This window comes from Alosa pseudoharengus, unplaced genomic scaffold (assembly GCF_046254945.1).
Source record: "Alosa pseudoharengus isolate Yale_2024_CS ecotype anadromous, Long Island Sound unplaced genomic scaffold, YU_APseudo_1.1 YU_APseudo_1.1_scf_8, whole genome shotgun sequence".
Lineage (NCBI taxonomy): Eukaryota > Metazoa > Chordata > Actinopteri > Clupeiformes > Clupeidae > Alosa > Alosa pseudoharengus.
In genome coordinates, this window is record NW_027468870.1 from 4,316,364 (window position 1) to 4,323,863 (window position 7,500).

Consider the following 7,500-nt stretch of genomic DNA (forward strand, 5'->3'; position numbering starts at 1 on the left):
CACACACACACACACACACACACACACACATACACACACACACACACACACTCACACACACACACACACACACACACACACACACACACACACTCACACACACACACACACACGCACACACACGCACACACACACACACTCACACACACACACACACTCTCACACACACACACACACACACACACACTGTTGTGTTTTCTGTGGAGTTTTGTCATTTGTGAAGTTTTGTTATTTCTTATTTACATGTGCGATCAGATGTTTACCTGCCAGAGCTATATGTGCTTATAAATGCCAGTAACACTTATGGAGAAACGTTTGAGGTTTAGCAGCCCAATACTGTAGTGCCTCTTTAAGAGAGGAGTGTACTGTGAGGACATGTGACCGGTGTTTACTACGTGAAAAGGAAGCGCGAGATTCATTTAGTTTGTAATGACTTTCAACCCGGTGTGCAGCCACTTGGTAAGCTCTCTTAATTTCAAATGTTTCTTGTCTGCTTTTATGATGTACGCTTGATGTTGTCTACTGTCGCCTTGCTATGTTGTTGCTGTGTTTATGTCCGTTGCATGTGAAAGGTAACGCTATGCTCCGGTGGCTCTAAGCAGTTAAGTTAATTGATAAATATAACGTTATGCTCCAAAGTTATAAGTTGACGCAGTGGCAAAGCTGTGGGTCATAAAGCTAACATTTCGACTTATAACATTGCTGTAAAATACGTGTCCATTCGTGTTTACTTTCTTTAGCTTTATAAATGTTTGAAGTGAATCGCGGACTGGTATTTAACGTAGGTAACGTACTTCCTGGTTTGCCGCAGTGCATTTTGGGAGTTGTAGTTCCAGTTCTAGTTTCCTGCTAATAGAAAGACTGCATGCATTTTGAATAGGCTTTTGGTAGGACTTGAATATGGTGCTTAATGTTTGAATGTAGTGCATAATGTTTGAGTGTACATGCAGATTATGAAATGATGATGACGATGATGATGATTATGGAATATTATTGTTATAGTATATTAACAATATTATTGTTTATTTGTATTTTATATGTTATTTATTGCTATTGGGCTATTGAGGTAAAGAACTGGGGAGCTGTGTTGGTTGTAGTATGCACATGGAAATTGAAACGTTGCATTTCTTATTATTCCAGGTTTATTACCTGGTTCCCTTTTGAACAAAAATAAACAAACAAATGTGGAATACTGAGTAGTATCCTATGTACACTGGGTTGCCCTTTCCGTGGGGAGAACACGGAACAGTAATAAACCAAAGGCCGGAGTACGTCAAGCTAAAACCCGCAACCGCCCTCTCAGCATTGACCAGCGAAAAAGCACCAAAGGAAGAGGAAGAGGCCGAATAGACCCCTCTGTGTAGCAGCGCCTCGGTCAGTGCAGGGAAAGGAAGATGGATTCGGAAGAATTAGTGGCCCTAAAAGGAAAGCGCTCAACAGCACAGGGCTCTTTCAACAAGAGAGCCAAAAAGCTGTCCCTCACTGGAGACCTCCTAGAAAAAAGGGTGCTTATCGACGAGATCAGAGCACTTGGTGTGGACTTTGGAAAGTTGCACGACGCTGGTCTCGAATATGTTGATGCGCTAGGAGAAGTGGAAAGCGAGGAAGAAAAAGCAAGAAAAGAAGTAGCTCACGTAGAGGAGAAGATGGCGACGTGCCTTGCCACCTATACAGAAACACTCCAGCTCGCTAAGGAGACGTTATGGTCCAAATTCGCCTATGTTGACCTTAAATTGTACGCTGACGGTGCAGAGGAGAAATGTGCTGAAGTGGAGAACACTGAAGTGAAAGAGTTGCCGGAGGAAGACTTTCAAGTCCTGAGAGAGGGTCTGCTGGAGAGAATTAAAATGCTTGAGCAGAAGGTGCTTGAATGGGAAGGTCTTGTCGCTGGAGCCAAGATAACAGTCTACAAGCAGCAGCTATACAAGCTGGTCAACAGATTACATGACTGGGTGCGGAGCTGGGAAAAGGTGAAGCGGACAGAAGAGGTCGACGAAGATGTTGAAGCAAGTTCTGATGAAGAACAGAGCGAGTCTGGCACGCAGCCCCAAAAGACTCCAAAAGCCCCTGAAGACCCCAGTGTAACACCTGTACCCAGTCCTAAAGCACCTGCATTTCCATATGCTCCACCACAAAACATCCTTGGCCTGCATCCCGGGGCGTATGGCTTCAGACCACAGATCAGTCTTGAAAGAACACGTCTGCCCACATTCTCGGGAGACATGACCGACTATTATCGGTGGAAGGCTGAGTGGGAAGAACTGGAACAGCTGGGGAACCCACAGAGGACGGCTGGTGTTACAAGGTTCCATCTCCTAGCAAGTCTCAGCGACAGGGTGAAGAAAGACTTGGTTCTGTCCAGTTGTGCGTCAGCAGATGAAATGTTCAGGCGCCTCGACAACCGCTTTGGTAACAAGGCGAAAATCATTCTGAAGATATCTGAAGAGGTTCAGGGCCTACCCCCCGTAAAGGGAGATAACCCTAGAAAAGCGATTGAGCTGATCCAAGCAGTGGAGCGGGCCCTTAGTAACCTTGTGATCCTGGGAGAAGAGGAGGTCATAAAGAACCGGTGGGTAGCACAGTCCCTTGAAAGCAAGCTACCAAGCTCTCTGAAGGAGAAATGGATTACGCACAAGACCAAGTCTGCGAACAGTTTCGCTCCACATAACCACTTTGACTGCTTACTGCGCTTCCTGAAGAAGCAGGAGGTAATCCTGGAAGAGCTGGATCAGCTGGAGGCGAGCCCAAGAGAGGGAAGCTCCTCAGTGAAAGGCCCGGCAGACAAGCCAGAAAGAGGAGTCAAGAAAGCGTTCTCCAAAGCTACCTTAGGTCAAAGAGAGTCGCCTCAGTCGAAGCCACGCTTGGGCTCGTGCACTGCCTGTGCTGATGAGACACATGCTGGCAGGCTGTTTGCCTGTAAAGTCTTCAGGGAAATGGATCTCCAGAGGAGAAAGGCTCATCTGAAGACCCATGGAATATGCAATCGGTGCATGTGCTTCCACCTGAAGGATGGCCGTTGCAACCCAAAGTTCCTCTGCAGTAAAATGGACTGCCGCAAAGACGAGCCTCACCACTATCTGCTCTGCCCCAAGTCCATCGCTCAAGAGAAAGATGCTGGCCACGAGGTGCAAGGTACCAAAAGGATGGAGAGAAAAGGCCTCGGGCTGACCAGCAAGCAAGAAGAGCTTCTGGCGAAAGTCACTCCGGAACTAAGAGCAGAATTCAGAAAGGCATTTTCCAACAAAGCCTCAACCACAATCTGCACTGCTGGAGGTGGACTGAAAGAGTACCCAGTTATATTGATGTTACTGGAAGTGACAACTAACTCAGGCCAGCTGATAGGCACTCTTATTGATCTTGCCTCTGACACCAACTACATAACAAACAACGCTGCCCAGCGCCTTGGACTGATTGGTGAGAGCATCAAATTAATTGTCCATGGAATAGGAGGAATGACAACAACAGTCACAACCAAGAGGTACTCCCTGCGACTAAGAGTGAAGACCATCAAGGGGACGGTAATGGAACACAAACTACTCTGCTACGGCCTGGAGAGTATTGCAGAGATAAGTCAGCCTGTCACTCCACAACAACTGCAAAAAATCTTTCCTGACATTGCTGCAGAAAAGCTGGTCCGCCCTGAGAACATCGATCTTCTGATCAGCCACAGGGAAGGTCGTTTAGTTCCACAGCCGTTCAAGTTGGAGGGAGATCTAGTCCTCTGGGACGGCCCATTGGGCAAAACTGTTGGCGGTACTCACCCTGATCTCTTCGAGGTAGTCGACCTAACGCTGCACCAGTCTGAAACTCACTTTGCAAGATCTATGAGGACATCCTCAAGGGTGTACAAAGAGGTCCTTGTGGACACCAAAGACCTGAGTGAGGACCCAATGAGGATGGAAGAAGTGACCCTCGGCAGCACCACTGCCACAAACAAGGAGGTGTTTGAGTGGTTCAAGTGGGATAGTATTGGGGCAGCGTGTGACCCGAAATGCGGGAGCTGCAAGTGCAGCAAGTGCCCTCCGGGAGGCAGAGAGATGACCCTTGGAGAAGAAAGGGACTTAGAAAAGATAAAGGACTGTCTCTCTTATGTGCTAGCGGACAAACACAGTGACGCCCCTCACTGGGATGCGGCCTACCCATGGAAAGTGAACCCTGCAATTCTGCCAGATAATCGCCGAGCAGTGGAAGCAACCTTCCGGAACACCGAGGCTCGGCTGGCAAGGGAACCTGTGTGGAAAGCAGCATATGGAGAGCAGATCCTTGAGATGGTATCAAGAGGAGCAGCCATCGAGCTCACAAAGGAAGAGATCGAAGGGTGGAATGGCCCAATCTGGTACATCAGCCATTTGGTTGCCCCAAATCCTCATTCTAGCTCAACGCCAGTGAGGATAGTCTGGAACAGCAGCCAGGAGTTTAAAGGGTTGAGCCTGAACAACCTCCTGCACAAAGGCCCTGATGTCCTCAACCCAATCCGAGGTGTCTTGTTGAGATTCAGAAGCAGATTGTATGCTGCTCTTGGCGATGTGAAGAAAATGTATAATTCTGTGTGGCTGAAGGACGAGGAGGTCCATCTCCATCGATTCCTCTGGAGGGATAACCCCGAAGATGAAATTGGTGTGTTTGCTGTTGTCAGGGTCAACATTGGCGACAAGCCTGCCGGATGCATCGCTCAGGTTGCTATGAGAGAAACGGCAAACCTGCCCCAGTTTTCGTCCATGGTTGAAGAGCGCCGGATCCTGACAGAGGACTGCTATGTGGACGATGTCCTAACATCACATGATGATCTCCAAACTCTGGTTAGGTTGACAAAAGGAGTGGAAGAAATCCTAAAAGCAGGTGGCTTTTCCCTCAAGCCCTGGGTCCTGACAGGCCAAAGTGGGAGGAGTGAGAAACCCGCTGACTCCAGCAATGTCAGGTCAACAGAGCCCAAGACCCTGATACTCCCCAACCAGATGCGGGATGAAGAGAATAAGGCATTGGGATTGGGATATGAACCCGAATCTGACAAACTCCGTGTGCTGACGTCGGTGAACTTCTCAAGGAGGCGAGGAAAGATGAGGACCGGTCTGGATCTACGAGAGGATGAGATCAGAGGCAGCACCCCCGAACCTCTTACCCGACGCACGCTGCTGAGTCAGATTGCAGGGTTCTATGACCCCATTGGCCTGGCCTCGCCTGCCAAGCAACGAGGAGTGATGCTCGTACGAGAGTCCTTTCAGGAAGCAGGAAGAGACCATCTTTCCAAGGACACCTGGGACGACCCTCTTTCGCCACGTCTTCGAGAAGCTGCAATAAAACTTTTTGAGCAGTATGCGAGACTTGGCCAACTCAGATTCGACAGGAGTCTCACACCTCATGGAGCCATAGGCCGCCCAATGGGGATCACATTTTCCGATGGTAGTGAGGCTTCCTACGGCGCCGTTCTTTACCTACGGTGGGAGACAGAAGATGGAGTCGTAGTTAAGTTGGTTGAATCAAAAGGCAAGCTCACCCCTCTAGACCAGAAAGGTGATGTCATTAAAGCAGAGCTGTGCGGGGCTGTCTTTGCATCCCGCCTGAAGACATACTTCGTGAAGCACTGCTACATCAAGGTTGATCAGTGGATTCATTTTGTCGATAGTCAGACAATTCTGGGAGCCATCCAGAAGGATAGCTATGGCTATCAGACATTTTTTGCAAACCGGATTGGAGAAATCCAAAAGGCTGGATCAGTAGATAGCTGGAGGTGGGTCGAAGGAAAGCAGAACATTGCCGACCTCATCACAAGGGGAACATCCCCTGAGGAGCTTGCTGAAGGATCAGTCTGGCAGGAAGGCCCAGAATTTTTGAAGTTGCCGGAATCAGACTGGCCTGTGAAAACTGCCAGAGAGATCAACCCTTCTGTTGCTGAGATCGGGGGACTTCGGAGGAAGGCATTCTCGGCACTCGTCACAGCAGGAGCCCAGCCCAGGAAATGGTCAGGCCCAACCAGTGTTGCACTTGTACACCTTGTGGACCCCCGGCGGTTCAGTTCACTGGCACGGTTGTGTGGAACCATCGCCTGGGTGAGACGAGTAGTAGGAATCTGGCTGGGTAACAGCCAGGCTCCAGTTCGGTCAAAGTGGGAGGCAAGACCATACCTGTCTGTGGAGGAACGAGCAACAGCTTTCAAAGATCTAGCTCTCGCAGCTCAAGATGGTGTCGAGTTCCGTGACACAACCCTTGATCGCCTGGTTGTTCATAAGGAGGAAAAGACAGGACTCTTGCTCTGCGGAGGGAGAATCCAATGCTGGGATGAGGATGGAGTGTCTGTACCGCTAATCCCATGCCAGTCGTGGCTCGCAACCCTACTGGCCAGGGAGGCACATGAAGAAAATCATGAAGGTGTTGCTTCTACCCTTCTACGGACAAGACGGAAAGCCTGGATCATGCAGGGACGAAGAACAGTTAAGAAGGTCCTGAACAACTGTGTCACCTGCAGAAAGAAACGAGCCAAGATGTGCCAGCAAGTAATGAGTGATCTCCCTCAAGAGCGTACCAAAAGAGCAAGCCCATTCGAATATGCAACCCTCGACCTTTTTGGCCCCTTCGAGGTGAAAGACGCAGTTAAAAGAAGGACCAGCAAGAAGGTCTGGGGCATTGTTTTTTGCTGTATGGCCTCGAGAGCTGTCCATGCTGACCTCACCGATGACCAGTCGGCAGAAAGCTTCCTCCAAGCATACTCCCGCTTTGTTGCTCTGAGGGGGCATCCAAGGAAATTATGGTCCGACAGAGGCACCAACTTCATTGGCGCCAAGCCGGCTCTGCATGAGCTGCATAAACATCTGGCTTGCTTGCAGGCTGCGTCCATAGAAGATGTAGCCGCTAAGAACGGAACTGAATGGAAGTGGGATTTTCACCCTGCAGATGCACCCCATAGGAATGGAGCTGCGGAGGCAGCTGTGAAGCTTTTGAAAAGGGCGCTCATGAGCCTCGGAGGAGCTACAGGGTCCCTCACATGGGGGGAGCTCCAAACTCTCTTCTACCAGGCAGCCAACCTGACAAACGAACGCCCAATTGATGCCAGAGCTCAAGAACAGGAGGACTCGGTCGAGTACTTAACACCCAACTCCCTCATACTGGGTCGAGCATCGCTTGGAGGAGACACCAGAGGGCTTGACCTAGAGACTCATCCCTGGCGTCGTCTAAGGGCTATTCAAATTGGAGTGGACCGGTTCTGGGCAAAGTGGAGGGAACTAGCTGGTCCAAATCTGTTCATTCGACACAAGTGGCATCGGACAGAGAGGAACGTCAAAGTCGACGACCTCGTCTGGATTGCTGACCCAAATGCTTTGAGAGGTCAGTTTCGCCTGGGCCGGATTCTGACAGTTTATCCTGACAGTAAAGGGATCGTCAGGGATGCTGACATTGCAACGTGCGCTGGCCTTCCGGTTTCCCTGGCGGGTGGCCAGAAGAAGAGGAGTTCTTCACTGCCCATGACTGTTATCAGGAGAGACGTGAGAAGACTGGTGGTCCTTC

At 49.7% G+C, this 7,500-nt stretch overlaps 1 protein-coding gene across 5 annotated transcripts in view; it reads right to left on the bottom strand.

Moving 5' to 3' along the window:
* The window catches only part of dbn1 (drebrin 1), a 122,771-nt gene that overhangs the window by 42,449 nt on the left and 72,822 nt on the right, over positions 1-7,500 (bottom strand). The window lies entirely within an intron of this gene.